Here is a 19,413-nt window from a genome sequence, read left to right as displayed (position 1 = left end):
AGGTACTGGGGTGAACATTCACAGATGAAATTGACGAGGTTCAAAAAGGTTAGATAACGTATGCCCCATCGGCTGGTGAGAAGCAAGTGGTGATTGGAGCCCTGGTTTCTCTGATGGGAAAGCCGAGGGTTTTGTTGGTCGCTGCTCCCACAACGGGACCCTGTTCAGTCCCATAGCTTCGACCCCATTCAATCCCACGGCTTCGTGTTTGGGTCTGACCTGCCTGCAGTCAGCTGAGTTATTTGCTGGTCAAGAACAAACTTATTGTCATTGGAGGTCAAGGATGAGCTTACTGTCATGGGGAGGTGGGTGACGCCTCAGGGTTGTGTGCCCACATGTCCTGTGGGACAGGAATGACCTACAGCCACCGGGAAGTGACTGAATGGGCTTTAGAACCTAGAGGAAGAAAAAGGAAGCCTGCCCAGTGCCTCAGTTTCCCTATTTGCACACTGGAAAAAAATCATCTAGATGGTATGTGCTACTTCCCTGGGGTGCTTTTTGTCTTTTAGGATTTCGGTCCGTTCAAGACCTGTAGCCAAACGAGCCACACTCCACATACTCAGATCTCCCTAAATTCTGTAAGCTCAGAGGTGATGGACCACCCTCCCCTCTGCTTTCCTACTCCCCTCCCCACCCCGAGAAGGGGCTCCAGTGTGGACAGGGCTCAGTCAGCACAGTCCTCTGGGCTTCATGCTGCTGTGCTCAGACTCCTGGGGGACAAACACTCCTGGCCCCACCGGACACAGAGCCCCCTCCACCCAGAGCACCCCCAGGGACAGACCCAGGCTGCCTTGCAGTGGCATTCCTGGTGACTGCATGGGCTGGCAGATGGCAGGCACTGGGTGAGACTTTTAGGGGCAGCGTTGAACATATTGCAGAATAGGTTTGTTTTTGTTTTTTGTTTTTTTAAAGAATTTGCTGAGGGAATTCTCTGGAGGTCCAGTGGATAGGACTCGAAGCTCTCACTGCCAAGGGCATGAGTTCAATCCCTGACCTGGGAACCAAGATCCCATAAGAAGCCAAAAAAAAAAAAAAAGTAGCTGAGGAGGAGCAAGGGCAGTGACAGGATGGTAGAAGGGTCTTCCCTGAAGATAGTGTTTCCTTCCCCTCAGGGGTTGCCCTTGGGAAGCCTGATTCCCCAGCTGATGCAAGCAGTGATGTCTGTGGCCAGCACCGAGGGCTTTGTCAGGCTTGCCTGCCCCCCAAGAGGCTCCAGAGGCCCCAGGGACCCCTCACAGGATGCTCTGCCCCACCAGAAACAGGATGCCCGGCCGGGGACCCCTGAGGGGAGACCAGGGCCAGGAAATGCTTCTTCCTGCTGCAGGGACAGCTCAGTGACCTGGAAAGGTGTGGGCCCGAGTGCTTATGCTTCCACGGTGACATCACCCCTGGTGTGGACCTGAGGCTCAGCTCCTTGCGCTCAGCAAACTTGCACGGTCCACGTGGTCGGCAGGGAGACCCTGGCAGACGATGCTTTTCTGCATGCAAACAGGTGCATCTTGCATCATGGGTTCACCACTGGGAGAGTTCCTAGACCCAGAGACTCTCAGCTCAAAGATGCAGGAAACGCAAGAGGGAGTCACCCCTCCATCACACAGGCTCTTTCTCTCCAGCCTTCCACGTGACCTTCGCACATCTCTGTTGCATGCTTCTGGGGATGGGAGGCTCGCTCTGTGTGAGGCCATGGTGTCACTGCTGGGCCAATTCTAACTCTGTTGAAATGTGGATTCCTTTCTTTCCCTCCACTGCTCTTCATACCATCGCCCCTCCTCCAAACCGGATACGTCTCTCTTTACTCCATGAAGTCCTTCAAAAATACATCCCACTGGGCTTTTCTCCAGACCAGAGAGCTAGAACCCCTTCTGTTCTGTCCCTTTAGTGAGACTTCAAGGTCCTCGTCCTGATCACTTTGCTCTGAATATGCTCACGTGATGAGAGATGGAACCCAGGACCAAGGCAATGCTCCAAGTAGGGTCTGACGGCTGCGGCACAAAGCAGGGTCCTTACCTCCTCGGAACTGGACGTTGGGCCTTTATTAATGTAGCTTCAGGTGGCCTAAAGCGTGGGCAGCTGTCAAACCTGAGTTGCAGCTCAGCTGCCTTTTAACCCCATCCTCCACCATTTCAGCCATGGGTCATCCTCTTCTCCAACAGGAATTAGCATCTCGAGCCCAAATCTGTTACTGCACACAGATTTGCAGGATTTTTTGGCTGCACAGCTCGCAGGATCTCAGTTCCCTCACCAGGTATTGAATCTGGGCCAAGGCAGTGGAAGCCCACAGTCCTAACGACTGGACCACCAGGGAACTCCCAAGGACAACTGTTCTGACCATCAGATCTCAAGCTCATCTTTCCTGGGAGAGGCTGCAGCTTGTTGCCTGTGGACTGTGGCCTTGCTGAGCTGCAGAGCTGTCCTGGTTGCCTCCAGCAGGAAAGAGGGGAGGTCAGGGCTGCCCGAGTTGCCTGGGGCACCTCCTCTTTCCTTCCTGCCCACCCCCTGGAGCCTGACCTCCCATGGAGGATGTGAATTCAGGTCTCACACATTTCTGTCTCTCCCAGCTCAGCCCATGTTTCTCCTGCTCCCATCTACTCACCAGGCATCCCTTCAGCCCTGGCAGCCTGCCTATCTGTGCTCCAGGGGAGGGCTGGACTTCTCTCTCTCCCTGTTTCATCTCCAAGGACCTGCCATGGAGAGGGGACACAGTGGCAGCTCCTGAAGGAGCAGGGGAAGCTGGAATAGCCGACCGGGAAGGGCTGGAGGGGGTCATCCGGCCCCACCACCTCCACTCTGCAGGGAGTTAAGGACAGACCTGGGTACTGACACCAAACTGGGCTGTGAATGAAGCCACGGCGCCTGGGTACTCGGGACCACTGTGCGCCCAGGCGTGCTGCTGTGTCCTGGACACGTGTGCCAAGCCCAAGAGGTGGCAGCGAGGGGGGCCCTTCTTTCCACCTTCACCCCCTAGGCTGAGTATGCCCCCATGGGTCTCCCAGCCCACCCCAGGGGGCCCTGATTTGAGGGTGTGGTGGTCTTTGGCCTTTGCTCCTGCTCCCTTTAGAAAACGACCACCTCCCCAGACGGCATCCCTGACCACTTGCCGGCTCTCGGGTGAAGGGATGGCGGCCACGCTCCCGACGTGCGGAGTCTCTGCACCTGAGCCGGGGGAGCCTCATCCACGTCCTCCCCACCCTTCTGCTCGGGGGTCGAGTCAGAGGGCTCAGGTTCGAGGCCATCAGAACCCGAGGTCAGTTCGCCCAGAAGCAGCTTGGGCTGTGTAGGCCCTCGATGCCGAGGAAGGACTCAGGGATTTGCCACTGGAAAGAAGCCCCATGCACCTCTGGTGATGGACAGGGAGGCCTGGCATACTGCAGTCCATGGGGTTGCAAAGAGTTGGACCCGACTGAGTGACTGAACTGAACTGAATTGGGAAGCTGGGCCAATGATTAGGGAAATCAGGCTATTGCCTCAGGGGTAGGCTTCCTGACTAAATAATAACAGCAATGCTGGGTAGCTTAGAGTGAGGGCCTTCTCTAAAGCAGAGACAGACTATTTGTATTGACCCCATGTCTCTTCAAAGCAGGCCAGACCACCTCCACTTTACAAGGAGACAGCAACCCCATGGACTGTAGCCCACCAGGCTTCTCTGTCCATGGAAATCTCCAGGCAAGGATGCTGGAGTGGGTTGCCATGCCCTTCTCCAGGGCATCTTCCCGACCCAGGGATTGCACACTGGGTCTCCCACATTGCAGGTGGATTCTTTACTGTCTAAGCCACCAGGAAAGCCCACAGAGGTTCAGGGAAGGTACAAAAAATGCCCCAGAGCCTTCTGTTAATGGGCCTGGGCTTAGAACCTTGGTATCTGAGTCAGAGCTTGTTGTGTGTTTTCTGCCCCGCTGCTCTGCCTCCTGGGAAATAACACTGAAGGACATCCCTCCCTTCCCACCTCTGCCCTGCCACCTGCCCACTGGGCCCGAAGTCAGACCCCATCTCTTTGTCTGCCGGCTGGTCATGGGAGCCCTCCAGGAGGGGACGGGGGTGGGATGGCCACTCAGGGCTAAGGCCAGAGATCAAACAGGGCGGCCTCAGAACTGCCACGCGTAAATCACTGCTCACCGGGGCAGTTCCAAGTGACTGGAGAACCTGGAGATTCCCATGGACATCCAACACCATCTTCGGGTCCTCCCTGCAGCCCCTCAGGGTGGGGGCACCTCGCACAGCCTGGGAACCCAGACATCAAGACCTCCCAGGCCTCCTCTCCCTGTGTAGAATCTTCTGTGGCCCCCGCTTTGGGTCTGGCTCTGCAGTGATGAACACTCATGCACGGCCTGTGAAAGGGTGTAGAGTGACCAATCTCACATTCAAAAACTTGTGGCCACTTCCTGGCTGTGTGCAGTGAGACCACACAATACCAGTTAAGTAACCACCCTTTGTAACACAGGGAGGAGAGGAAGGTCATTGACCTGTGGTAGGGGTGAGCTGGGAACCCCCTGATGGATAGTTGGCACCTAGGAAAAGCCAGCGCCCTTCCCCATGCCTGCTCTCTGCAGAAGGTTTTCCTAGCCATTGTCTCACTGAAACATCACAACCCTCAGGCAACAGGCAGGGTGGTCTCTGCCCCTTGAGGAATTAAGTTCCATAATTAAGCCGAGGTCTGGGTTTCCCTGGTGGCCCAGATGGTAAAGGATCTTCCTGCAATGCAGGAGACCTGAGTTCGATCTCTGGGTGGGGAAGATCCCCTGGAGGAGGGCCTAGCAAACCCATTCCATTATTCTTGCCTAGAGAATCCCCATGGACAGAAGTGCCTGGTGGGCTGCAGTCCACAGGGATACAAAGAGCTGGACACGACTAAGTGACTAAGCACATCACCGCCCACTCTTGACCAGAGGGGCTTCCCAGGTGGCTCAGTGGTAAAAAGAATCTGCCTGATAATGCAAGAGATGCAGGAGATGCTGGTTCGATTCTGGATCAGGAAGATCCTCTGGAGGAGGAAATGACAACCCACTCCAGTATTCTTGCCTGGAGAATCCCATGGACAGAGGAGTCTGGCAGGCTGTAGTCTGTGGGGTCGCAAAGAGTCAGACATGACTGAGCTACTGAACACACTCACACCCGTGGCTAGAGGTGTCAGCCTTAGGACTTGAACCTGGCACTGCCGAATCCTAGTCCCTTCTTCTCCTCCTTGCTTCCTGGGTTGCCTTGGCTGGAAAAGATTTATGCCTAAAATTACTATAAAGGTGGACCAATTTTATTCCCCTACAGTAACAGCGTCAGTTGGGGTGCCTAATACTTTGAATTCTCTCCGTGTTCTGAGGTTGGAGACCCAGCAGTTTTGCAGACACGTTCTGCGGAAGTGAACCTCGTCCTTGGAAGGGATCTGACATTGCTCCCAGGCCTAACGACCTTCAGTGCTTGTTGGGGTCTCTTGGAAAAGCCTGGGGGCTGTCACCTTCTCTGGGCCTTTTGGTGATGCTCTGTGGCTGCAGGTTGGGCGTGGAGGGGTGTCAGCACAGATAATCCCCCCTTGGCCTTCACTCCCCCCCTGCCAATCTGGATCCTGTGGGGATGGGAGCTGTGGCCCCTGCCCCAGGGAAGCCAGGGTCCCCAGTGTACCCCTCCTCACCCCCAGGGCCTGCTTCTTGTCTCCCAGCGCCATGGGCAGTAACCCCTTGTCCTGTGAAAGCCGAAGAAGGAGAAGTGTCACATGAAAGGTGCCCGAGGGGGCCTGGCCAGCGTCAGGCCCCCGATGGCAGGTGCCAGGTGGTTAGCATTAAGGCAGTGCTGAGGGGGCTGGGCTGGGGGATGGCTGCGAGGGGGCCAGTGTGAACTGTAACGGCCCCTCGGCCTGCGGATCTTCACCCTTCCTGTCTTGACCGCCTGCTGTCCGCCAGACACTGGCTTAAGTGACAAGGTTCTCATGTGCACAGTCCTAGAGGCTCCATGACCGGGCCTGTGGCCTCCAGTTGGGCACCGTGGTCTTCCTCAACCCAATGTGAGCGCATCCCTCTCCCGTGGGGGTCCCTCTCTTGTGGGGGTCCCCCTCCCGTGGGAGTCCTTCTCCCATGGAGTCCTTCTCCTGTTGGGGGTCCCTCTCCCATAGGGGTCCCTCTCCCCGTGGGGGTGCTGCCTGATAGCCCTTGACCTCCAAACCCCCCAGCTTGTCACCAATGACTGGATGATTCAGCCTCCCCTCTCCCTGGCATATGTCATCCTCCAGCCCCCCGGAAATGTTCACTATCTGTGCTCCCCGCGCCTCACACAATCGGTGGAAGACAAATGTCTCCTGCCTGGCCGGGGAGCACCCCCCTCAACCCCGCACACCATGGCTCATGCTAGCGATAGGGGGACACCCCTTTCCTGGGGTGGCAATTTCCTAAACCAGGCAGAAGCCCTGGAAGAAGGTGAGAGTCAAGGGAGCCAGGCCTGAGGGGAATTAGTATTAGAATATATCTATCTGAGGTTCCCTTGTCCCCTCCTCCCGAATATAACAGAATCTCTCAGATTCAATTCATCCCCGAGCACCTACAAAGTTTCATTATTCTATTTTCTTTCCCTGGAAATGTTGTGGACATTTTCAGAAATATGAAGTTAAAAAAAAAAAGCGAAAATCACCCTCCCCTGCACTGGGCTGTCTGTGCTCCCTCCTGGGGGTGACGCTCCTCCCATCCGAATTTATCCCCAGGTCTCTGCACTGGGATACCCCAACCCCCACCCTGGGGCCAGCAGCTTTACACCCCTAGAACCTTGCTCACAGCCTGCACGTAGCCCATGGCCAGTGTATGTCGAACGAACGAGCTGCTTTCTAAACCAAGCTGGATTATTTCTTCTGATAAACTGCAGTGAGTATCAGCCATGCCTTTGACTGCTGGGGTTAGTTGAAAACCAGTCCTCCTGTCTGATTTGTCCACATTTTAACCAAACCTTCTCATAGGCACACCTCAGCATCTACCTATGAGCTTTGAAGGCTTACTCCCAGCCTGGCTGTCCCATGTAACTACTCCACGCTTTCAAGTGTGAACCACAAGGGGCTCCTACCTTTGGGTTAAGTTGAACAAGAGTGAAAAATAATTGCGCTCTCAGCCTCTCTCTCTTTTTCTTAATAAGAGAGGAAATGTTACCAATGGCAAGGTCTTCAAAAGGCCACTTCGCAAACTCCAAATTGACTTGAAAGCCCACAGTCTTTCGCTGGAGGCCAGGCTTGGTATGTTTCTTATTACACCGGTGACCCTCACCCTGAAAACCCTTTGTAGATGGGCCTTTTTTCTAGACAACCCACTGATGAGCAAATGATCTAACAGATTTCACACCACATAAATTTAAGCCTAATAAATGCCTTCGAATTCAGAGCTCCTAATTCTGGGTTCAGAGAGGTAGTCCCTTTACAAAAGCAATCATGAGACAATGGGCTTCCCAGGTGGTGCAGAGACTCAGGAGACCTGGGTTCAATCCCTGGGTGGGAAAGATCCCTGGAGGAGGAAATGGCAACCCATTCCAGTATTCTTGCCTGGGAAATCCCATGGTCAGAGGAGCCTGGTGGGCCACACAGTCCATGGGATCACAAAGAGTTGGACATGACTGAGCACGCGTGAGGACGAGATAATTAATAAACCCACACATGACACTGGAGTGAATTCCGCCCTGTCCTGCAATCCCCATCCCAAAGCAAATTCCAAATGATTAACTTCGGGAAATGTACATTTCCCCCAGGCTTCTTATTGAGACAGAAGACAGGTCCATGGTAAGGTCCACTTGGCTGTCAACATATAGGTGCCTAGCACCTGAGCCAGTGGCCACATGTGGCTATTTCAGTTTACATTTATATTAATTAAAATTTAAAATCCTGTTGTTTAATTGCACTGCCCACATGTTGTTAGGAGCTACTAAACTGCTGCACAGGATAGAATGTCCATCATCACAGAAATCTGTTGGACAGCGCAGGCGAAACCTCTCAGGGCCCAAATTGCTTCTGCTTTGTCTCAATTATCGGTAACCATATGTCCCCTGGGACTGTTTTATTACCTTCGTTTAAGTAAGCAAAATGAGAGGAAGTTCATACTGAAAGAAAGCGTAGAATAAAAGAAAAAAATCTTATTGTCAAAGAGGAAAAAAAGAACTTTGTTTTAAATCTGCTGATGAGCTCATTTTCTTTCAACTCTTTGCTATTCTGGGTGGCTTATTTACAGCTTTGGGGATGAATAATCTTGATTCTTCAGGGCCAGAAAAATAAAAATCTGCCTTCTCATTTCAGGAAGATAATCCCTCTCTCTGAATTAACCAGGTGATTGCTTTGGTTGGTTGTCCTTAAGCTGCTAGGGGCAAGTACACAGCTACTGGGGGTGGTAAGGGCCTTGGCGATCCCCAAGGTCCATGAGCTCATGAAGGTGGGGGGCAGTGTTTGAGGCAGGAGTGGGAGAGCTTATCCAAGGTCACATGGCCAGCTGTGGCCGAGCCAGTCTTTCTGACTCCTCACTCAGCTCATTCTCCTTAGCCAATCATATACCACCTCTCTTTTGATATTTACACCTTGGTTTAGCTAGCTATAAAGTAGGCAAAGACCTGCCTTTGTGTGGCAGAAGGAGTTACTTGAGTGCCAAGTCAATGCCCAGTCAATGCCAAGTCAAACTCTGTTGTGGAGCCACAGAGGTTCTGGGAGATACAGTCCTAGATCTAAACTGCAGGTCATCCCCAAAGCAGGCTTTTTTAGCTTCTACAGTGGGAGGTGGACTTTTCCTCCTAAAGCAAGGGCTTTCCCAAAGGGCGTTCAGATAGGAGACAGCCCAGAAGAATACCAAGTGCCCACTAACCTTCATCCATAGAAGATGGTGCCCACTTAAAAAATTGCATCCTTAACATCTCTTATAACTAGAACTTTATCTCTTACTTCCTGTTTAGCACTTTAGGGGGAGTATTTTAATGGCACCTCAGACTTACCTTAAAACTAAGCTAATAATCATCCTTCTCAAATCTGGTCTTCCTCAGTACTCACCAGGTCAGTGAATAGACCATCATCATCTCAGTTAAACAAGCCAGAGGTCCTGGCATCACCCTTGACCCTTCCCCCTCCCTCTATTTCCAGAGCCAATTCATCACCAAGCTCTGAAATCTTAACTCCTAAAGCTCTCCAGAGTCTGTTCACTTCTTTCCATATCCTTGGTCCTGAATAATGGCATTGCTGACCTGGGGTATTGGTTAGTGAACCTGTATCTACTTTTGCTCCCCCTCCACACACAATGTTTTCTTCTCATGGAAGCCAGAGCAACCTCTTTGAAATGAAATCTAACTGTGTCACTGCCCTGTTTGCAATTCTTTAATGACTTCTGTTTGACCTTAAGAGAAGGTCTAAGGTCCTTGACTCACTAGGAACCCTTACATGGCTGCCCCTTCCTTTCTCTGGTCTCCCCTTTCTCCACCCTTCCCCTCTTACTCTTCATTTCAGACATGCCCTTTGGCGTCTGTCAGTCTCTCTCAACCCCATGCTTTTTTCTTCTGCAGAGACTTTGCAGTTTCCTTTTCCTGAATCATTCTCGCCTCAAGCATTACTTCCTCAAGGGCACCTTCCATGGCCTCCTTGTCAAGGTCAAACCCCAAATATAGGTTCTCAAAGCACATCGACCTCTCCTTCGGAGCTTGCATTGCAGCTACAATGTCACATTTATTTGCCTGATAATTGGACAAACACCTTTCTCCCCTACTAAACTGTAAGCTCCATGCTAACGAGGATCACCCCTGTATGCTCACATAGATGCCCGGTCCAGCACAGGGTGTAATGTTGAATGAATGAATGAATGGGCTCCACTGTGGAGTAGATCATACCTGGGTTTGAATCTTGGTTCCACTACTTCCTCAGTTATGTGAACCTGGGCAAGTCATTTAATCCCTCTGAGATTCACTTTCTTAATATGTAGAAGAAGATCCTCATATTTCCTACAAGGAACTTGATGAAATGATGGTGACAGCATACCTAAAACAGCCACTGTGTTTGGCACACAGTAGGTAACTGAGCAATGATTATGGTCATTATTCAAACGTCCTTCCCATTGGAAGACTGGGTATCCTACTTAATATGCTTTAAGGCTTCTTTTTTGGTTTCAGTTGGGTTGTATGTCTGCTGTTTGCAACCAAAAATTCTATATGGAGTATAGCTATAGTCCAGACAAACAAAAGCATCAACCTCCAATTTTATACCTCTGTTGCTTCTTTCTAATATTTTTTTAGTACAAACACTAACTCATTCGATTCTATGGGCAGGTAAACACTCCCAGGCATGTATTATTATTATCCCTATCTTACCCAGAGAAAACTGAGACACAGCAAATTCAAGTAACTTGTCTGAGGTCACACAGCTAAGAGGTGCCTGAGACAGGACTCAAACCCAAGCTGCCCTGCTCTTAATCCTGTGCTCTGCTACTTTGTCTATATTTTGGAGAACTAACCCCAAAGCTAACCCCATGGAGTGTTCCCTGGTGTCTCAGAGGTTAAAGCATCTGCCTCCAATACAGGAGACCCGGGTTCGATCCCTGGGTTCGATCCCTGGGTTGGGAAGATCCCCTGGAGAAGGAAATGGCAACCCACTCCAGTACTCTTGCCTGGAGAATCCCAGGGTCGGAGGAGAGAGTCGGACACGCCTGAGCGACTTCACTTTCACTTTCTAACCCCAAAGCAATGAAAAGGTAAATGAACAAAAAGCTTGCAATATGTTACATAAACCACCCCCTCACTGCCACATACCACCAAGATCCAAATTATGTAAAAGAAAAAAAAACTTATATATACTTATCACGTACATAGAACAAAGATAACAAAGGGATATACTAAAGGACTGGTTTTCTCTGAGTAATAGGTTTGAGCACAGTTAAATTTTTTTCTTCTTTTGGTTTTTACCAGTTTCCCACATTTGCAACACTATACAATGTATTACCATTATAATCTAAAGAAATATAAATGCTCCCAAGTGGCTCAGCGGTAAGTAACACACCTGCCAATGCAGGAGATGCAAGGGATTCAGGTTCGATCCCTGGGTCAGGAAGATCCCCTGGAGTAGGAAATGGCAGCCGTCTCCAGGACTGTTGCCTGGAGAATTCCATGGACAGAAGAGCCTGGTGGGTTACAGTCCATGGGGTCACAAACAGTCAGATACAACTGAGCACACACACACTACACAATGTTATATTCCATTATAATCTAAAGAGATAGAAATATTGCTAAAAAGAAAAGTAAGTGAATTTCTTAGTAGTAAGAAAAAGAAAGAAAGATATCAAAAAGTACCACTGTATTCAAAATCCAAACAGAAAAGGAAGAGAAGGGAGTATGACATGACTATGCTCCCCAAAGCTTTGCTGGATGAGTCTCATCTTTGTGGACCTGCGCAACAGCTGAAATTCTCATTTTTCAGGCAAAGCTCTCGTGGAATTTTCAGGTACACATAACCTTGGACCACAATTAGCTCACTCAACATGGAGTAATATTTAGGTAGTAGCTGAGCATGAATTTGGTGCCTGGGAAGAATGCTCGCTGGGATGCCAGGGACATCTGGACTCTAGCCTGAGCCTGGCTGACCCCTCACCACGTGACCTGGAAAATCACTTGCCTCTTTCGTCTGCCAAATGGGAGTGGCTGAATCAGCTTTATCACCTTTGATCTGCTGTGAGTTGCAAGAAAGACAGCAAAGTGACTATTGTAAGTGCTTCACGTAGGTGAACTCATTTAAGCTTCAGGACAACCCTGAACGTTAGTTGTCCTTATTCCCATGGTCCAGATGAGGAAAACGTGGCACAGAGCAGTGAAAGAACCCACCCAGGGTCACAGCATTGATAAACATGGAGCCAGGCTTCAAACCCAGGCAATCTGTCTAGGGTATTGCATGCAGTCATAACCACTATGGCAGGCTTTGAATGAGATATAACATGGAATAGTTCAAAACACTAAAAGAAAAAAAGCAAGCTGTTAGTTTGGGGACATTTTAAAGGAAATGGCTTCTTGGTTTGGGGCAGGGTTTTAGAATGGTTAGTGATTAGGAAATAGGTGTAAACCTAGGAAAGGCTGTACATAAATAAAACATTTCCACCTCTCATTGAGGAAAGAAAAAAGTTTCCACCGAGAGCACAGGAGATTCCCCAAACGGGAAGAGAGACTCCTTACTCAATAAAGTGGTGATTTGGTGTTTATATGCCCTACTTCAGTAATCTGCCATTCAGACATTTTGAAAATTTTTGAAAATTGCGTGGGCAAAGCAGCCTTGAATCCTCCATGAATCAATCGAGCAGAAATTTGGCGCGAGTCCTATGCTGGACCCATACTCCCAAGCTGAGTTAGTTGCCTTTGATGGGAATTGGATATTGTCACTAAGACTCCTTAGTGGAGAAGACCTAGAAAGGCCACCTGGTTCACCCCTTTCCCTACTTACCTTTTTCCACCTAAACTATCACCAACAGATGAGGTGAGGTTCTCTTTTCAGGGACCTCCAGGGGAGAAGAGTATTTGGCCTCCCCCTGGGAAGCCCTCATCGGTCCTAAATCAAAATGTTTAGGGCCCGTGGGAGAGCTGCGGCAGGGGCCAGCTTATCAAGGTGGGATTTATTTACTTACTGTCCAAATCATTTCACATCAGATTGGCTTGTTGCTCTCTCGGCTTTCGGGCTGGAGAGCGGAGGTGACAGATCACTCCATTGCTTACTTAACCAACCATAAACAGGACTTGAAAGACGGGCATTTGCTGCACACAGCTCATCTTTGGAGACTCTGACATGCATCAAGTTGATGGCGAACTCCTGCTCGTTATCTCAAAAGGCCTTTCTCTGTTCCCAGAGGAAGGCATTTTCCTTTGAAAACTCACTCATTTTCCCTCCAATCAGGGCAGTAGAATTAACGTGAATCTGAGCCCGAAAGTGGTATCCAGTTCCAATGGCCTGGGGACTTGCTGAAGGCTTTCTTTCTCACCTACAGGGACCTAAAGGGCAGGAGGCAGCGCCCCGAATTTTGTGTCCCTTTAGAGCTTATCAGTTTGCCAACACCCCTTAAAGTGTAACAATGCCTTTGATTATCCACAATTTGGAATGCAGTAGGATGAAGTTGGAATGAAGTTCGAATATCTAAATAATGGTTGATCTCTATGAGTAACACATTCTGAGTTTCATGGCATAATTTCAGTTTAAAGTGTTTCCTTCTTCTCTTCACTGCTCTCCCCCCAATCCCCCCTCTCCTCTCCGAATAAAGGAGTAAATGGGATGTTGATTTCTTACACCAGGCCAAGTGCTGCACTAGGCATTGGGCTTTTAGGGATGATGCTATTTAATTAAATTATCATCATGACAGCCCTGCATGATTTGCTTATCATTCCAGGTGAGGAAACAGAGGTTCAGAGGGGCTATGTCTTTTAGCTTGTTCAGCTATGCTGACATGGCTAGTCCTGCTGTTGGGCTTCAAGTCTAGGTCTTATGATACCAAAATCCAGATGCCTTCTTTTGCTGCTGTCGAATCTGCCAGATGGTGGGGACTGGTTAGTGGTCAGAGAGGTGAAGGCTGGTCACCAGAGGCAGATACAAGCAACAGGGGAATGAGGGCAGGAGGGACGTGGCTGACATACAAGAAGCTAAAGGATTAAAGAGAAACAAAAATAAAAGCAAAATATGCCCAGAGAAGTAACTGGGCGGTATGACAATAAAATCTAGAGGAGAAGGTACAATAAATACTATGGCCAGATAGGAAATGGGAACTGCCACCCAATGCTGGATTCTAATGCCAGTCTTCCTTGGGACCCTTTTCCCACTGACAGGGTCTAGACGTGTGGTCAAAGATATACAAGTAGCTCTGAAGAGGGCTGATGTGTGTCACTTGCCATCTTTCTGGAACCAACAAATATGACCTTAATATTATAACATCTGTTTTGGAGGAAAATAAGCTCTCTTGGCTAAGAGTGAGTAGGCCAGTACAACGTCATCCACACTCTCACCCGTGTCCATGGGTACGTGACATCTGAAGCCATGTGTTTTCCTGCCTGGAGCCCGGTGAAGTCTCCTGGTGTATCCTCTCCTATGGGCTCCCGGGAGGCAAAGCAGACAGCTGCTGACCAGGCCCTCAGCTGCCCTGCTGTGTGACACTGTTTAGGATGTCATTTAACAAGTTGTCATTTAATAAAAGCCACCAGGCCTTCTTGGGGCCCTAGGGACTGTGCCATTTCTTCTACATCCTCATGTCGAGGGGGATGACAAGAGTACAGATTATTCCACAGTCTGAAGATTCAGGTGTTAAATCCCTGAAGCATATATTTGGGGTGACCATAAATCCCCTGGCCTCCTGGTCTGTCCGATGAGGATAAGGGTCTCTATGTTGAGCAGGGGGTGCCTGTGGGAATTAGGTGCCTGGGGCAGAGTGCAATCTTATCAGCTATTAGCCTTCTTTGTAACCTTTGTAAATGTCATCAATGTCTTCTCAGACCTGGAAATTTAGAATGGAAAGTTATCTCCTTGTTGTCCGCTTCTAACCAGGTACCAAGGACAGTGCAAGCAGTTTTGGCAGCTCCTCAGTCAGTTAAACATAGAATTACCATATGACTCACCAACTCCACTCCTGGGTCTCTCACCAAAAGAACTGAAAACAGGTATTCCAACAAACACTTGCACGAGTTTACAGCAGCATTATTCACGAAGGCCAAAAGATAGAAACAACCCATATGTTTGCCAACTGATGAACGGATACACAAAATATGGCCTAGCCATATAATAGAATATTACTCAGCCATGAAACAGAATGAAATACATGCTCTACGACGGGTGAGCCTCGACAGTATTACACTAGGTGGAAACGCAAGGCATGAAAAGTCACATGTTACATGATTCCATTGATGTGAATTGCCCCAGAATAGCCAAATCCATACTGGAAAGGTGGAAAGTCAGAATTGGGAGAGGGAGAGGAAAACCCACAAGGGAAGACCAACTATACTGGAGTGGGTAGCTTATACCTTCTCCAGCAGATCTTCCTGACCCAGGAATCAAATTGGGGTCTCCTGCATTGCAGGCGGATTCTTTACCAACTGAGCTATGAGGGAAGCCCCAGAGGAAAGTGGGGAGTAGCTACTTAATGGGTACAAGACTTCCTTTCGGGGTGATGAGAATGTTCTGGACCAGTAGTAGTGATGGTTGTACATTATGAATGTACTAAATGCCACTGAATTGTACACCTTAAAATGGCTAAAATAAGTAAATTATATGTCATGTGACTTTTACCATATTATTTTTTTTTAAAAAGGAGATAGCAACAAACCTATATAATAACCTCGTGTCATGTTGACAAATGCTGTTCTGTAAAAAAATTGAAGTACAGTTGATTTATGTGTTAATTGCTCAGTCATGTCCGATGCTCTTGTGACGCCATGGACCGTAGCCCACCAGGATTCTCTGTCCATCGAATTCTCCATGCAAGAATACTGGAGTGGGTAGCCATTCCCTTCTCCGGGGATCTACCCAACCCAGGGATTGAACCGAGGTCTCCTGCATTGTAGGCAGATTCTTTACCATCTGAGCTACTAGGGGTGTAGCCAAGTGATTCAGCTATACATGTATGTATATCTATTCTTTCCCAGATTCTGTTCCATTTTAGATAATTACAAGACATTGAATATAGCTCCTTGTGCTATGCAGTAGGACCTTGTTGCTTATCTCTTTTATATATGTATATAGTGGTTTGCATCTGTTATTTCCAACCTCCTAGTTTATCCCTCCCTCCCCCCACTTTCCCCTTTGGTAACCATACGTTTGTTTTCTATGTCTGTGAGTCTCTTTCTGGTCTGTAAATAAGTTCATTTGTCTCATTTTTTTCAGATTCCACATGTAAGTGATGTCATATGATATCTGTCTTTCTCTGTCCCGTTGCTGTTTTTTAAATCTGGCTTGAGCCTTCTCAGATGATGCATGGCTCTGGGAAGATGTCTTGCTGCAGGGCTCTGCCGGGTACCAGCTCGGGGCAGGAGCCCCACTCCTGAGGCCCCCCCCCGGCACACATAGCCTGAGTGTATCCGCCTGCCCACCCGTAGGGTCTCCACGCCTCTAGACAAAGACCCTTTCTTTTCCCCTGATCAGGAGGAGCTGAGGGGGCATGGTGGATGCATAAACATGGGCAGGAAGGCAGGCCGCCTGAAAGCTTCCAAAAGCCCCTTTCTGACAAGTGAAAAATGTTGGTGACTTTAAGTCACAGGCCAGGCTTTTAACAACCCTCGCCGTATTTATTTAACCCAGTAAATACGTTTATTAGCAAGGCCGCCTCCTTTGTAGAGCAGGTAATGGATTCCCCATATGTTTCTGCTTTGCAGACCTGGGGCCGGGCGGCCGACACCTAGCCGGCCTCCTCCAGCCTCCGAGGTGGAGGCCGGGTGTGCTGCCGCTTTACAGCCTGGCCCGGCCGCGTGTGTAATTACACTTACTCCCAGAGAGGAGGAAATCCCGGGCTGTGGCCTTAACTAGCCCCACGTTGCACGACCGAAGGGCATGTCTCACAGGGGGGGACGGGAGAGGTAATAAAGCTTTCACGTTATTAACTTTTTTCCTTCTGAAAAGAGGCCTGAAAAATGCCATCGCACCACATTAAAGGGCTTATGTGAGAGCTGCCACCACCTAATGAGGGGCTGGGACCCTGGGCCACATGCGAGGGCTCCGAGGCTGCTTGGAATGGAACCTTGATGTTGTGCCAGCCGGGGGGGCGGGGGGGCCCAGGCAAGAGGTGGGGGGTATGGGTTGATATGAGGTTTGCACCTGACTCGGGCCCAGATGGGCAGGGTGCCACCCAGGGTGGGCAGAGCTGAGCCTTCACCTCTCTGCCTGGTCAGTTCTGAACAAGTGTGGTTCCTTCCCTCCAGGACCTTAGAGCACTATGCCACGCGGGAGGTGGCAACAGGCTGGTGCGATCACAGTGAGGGGTGTCAGAACAGGTGTGGAAAGCCCTGAGCACTGAGGCCGAAGGTGTGACATACTGGGTCGGGGCCAAGGCCCCCCCAGGGAGCCACGATGTGGGGGCCGGGACCTCCAGGGTGAATCGCGGTGTTGCTGAACAAGTCCTTCTGCAGTGTTTTCCCCAGATTCCAGCCATCTCACCCCATGGGCCAATGAAAGGATTTTTAACTATTTTGATGGCATTCCAGGGGGTGGCATTTCCTCCCTGGGCGTTCCAGTGGAGTCAAGTGGTCACCGGAATCTGTTACGGGGCAGCAGAAAGACATCACTGGGAGCGCTGACAGCCAGGATGGGTACTGAGTATTGGTCTTGCAAGTCCCGTAACCCTGGGTGGGCCCCTCAGGTCTCATGCTCTCGGGGTCTGTTTGCTCTGAGCTCCCCTGTCCACACCGTGAGGCTGTGGGCAGAGGATGAACGAGTGGGGGGTGGGCAGGAATTAGCAGCCAGGGTGAGACTCTCTCCTTCCCAGTCTCTCCCACACCCTCCCACTGAGATAAGGACCCAGCCATCCTTGGTGAAAAGAAGAGCAGACAAAGCTCTGGGTTTGGAGGATGGAGAAAAGTTGTTGGCATGCTCATTCGTTTCAGTCATGTCAGACTTTGCAACCCCCTGGACTGTAGCCTACCAGGCTCCTCTGCCATCGGATTCTCCAGCAAGAATACTGGAGTGGGTTGCTGTGCCCTCTTGCAGGGGCTCTTCTGGACCCAGGGATCAAACCTGGATCTCCTGCCTTGGAGATAGATTCTTTACTGCTGAGCCTTTGGAGAAGTTATGTAGATCCTGGAATTTGTCTCCTGGGGCAGAATCTCCCTCCCATCCTTTGATCTGGTGGACCATTCTGCAAGCAGCTTGCAAGGTTAAGTCCAGGGAGACTTCTCCAGGCCTAATCTCTGGAAATCTGCATCTCCTCTCTGAGAGCTCCTGGGGGCAGGGGGCAGCTTTTCTATCTTCTTGCTGGTCACAGTACTGAGTTCATGTTCCCACCAAAAATAGACCCTAAGCTAGAACTTCTGGGTTCAGTTGCACAGGTTGGGCACTGACCAATTCCCAGCGGGGTGCAGAGATTCACATAGATTATATCCATGTGATGGAATCACTCTAGAGTTGTGAAGCATGGGGGACACTGAGCCCCATGGGGGCTTCGCTCGATGGATATTTAAATCACCCTTGCAATTAATAAAGCACTTTATGTACCTTATATTTTTTGACTCTCTGTGGGGGCAGGCGAGCATTAAGAATCCCACTTACAGGTAAAGTGAAGACCAGATGGGGGAAGAGACTTCCCCAGTGGCACACAGCTAGGGGTGGCTGTGGCAGAACCAGGGCCTGGGTCTCTGGTCACAAGACCTTGGGCTTCCTATGAGGCCAATCTGCTCGTCTCTCCTTTGCAGGTGAAGGGCCTTCAGGCATCTAAGCATCATCTGTATCTCTCTGGGAAGCTGCTGCTTTGATAAACCTCAAGAGGTAACTCGAGGTTCAAATGCCAACTCTGCTCGCTGACTGCTCACGAGCAAGTTACTTAACTCATTCATTCATTCATCCTGTAAGTACCTATTGGGTGCTGCTGTGTGTCAGGCATGAATCTAGGTTGAGAGTACCACAATAAACGGTGCATGAGTGTTAAGTCACTTTAGTCATGTCCAACTCTGTGCCGTGGGGCTTCTCCAGGCAAGAATACTGGAGTGGGTTGCCGTGCCCTCTTGCAGGGGATCTTCCTGACCCAGGGACCGAACCCGCATCTGTTATGTCTAATCTGCATTGGCAAATGGATTCTTTACCACTTGGGTCACCTGGGAAGCCCACCACAGTAAACCACATGCCCACCAACCTCTGCAGTCCGTGCTCCACTGCTGGGCCTCCAGGCTTGCCCTCCCTCTGCCCATTCTCCTTGTGCTTTGTAGGTGCAGACATACCATGACCTCTCCCTAGGGAGCAGAGGAGGAGGTCAAATTTTCCCTCTGAGCAGCCTCAGCTCTTGGGAGCAGGCAAGGGAGGCGTGGGAAAACTACTTGTTCATCCCCGTGCTTACTCTTCGTGGCCTGGGGTGGCTGAGCGTCGTCACGCTTGAGCTGGTGATAATATATCCCACTCCAAGGTGCCCGTAACCTCAGCGCTTGCCTTGGTGAATGATGTTCCCTGACACACAGAGCATTTCCTGTACCAGGCACTGAGCGTTGTTTATTTATAGGGTCACTGAGGGAAGGGAGATGCCAATCTCCTCATCTGTGAAATGGGGATGGGGCGGGCTTCCGAAGAGCGCTTCATCCATGGAGAGATTATAATCATGCTGTTAAAATGTCTGGGAAGGACCTCAAACAGTGCTCGGTGCATAGGAGGCAATAGGGGAAAAAATGCTACCAATCTGCATGCTTGTTACTATTGGAGGCAGCGAATTCCATGCATGGAGGGAACGTGTCTTTGCTTGCAAAAGATTCCATGCCTGCCGCACTCCGCTCTATCATATTTTTGGAGGGGGA

Source organism: Bos indicus, chromosome 11 (assembly GCF_029378745.1).
Source record: "Bos indicus isolate NIAB-ARS_2022 breed Sahiwal x Tharparkar chromosome 11, NIAB-ARS_B.indTharparkar_mat_pri_1.0, whole genome shotgun sequence".
Classification (NCBI taxonomy): Eukaryota; Metazoa; Chordata; class Mammalia; order Artiodactyla; family Bovidae; genus Bos; species Bos indicus.
Note: the sequence above shows the minus strand (reverse complement) of the source record.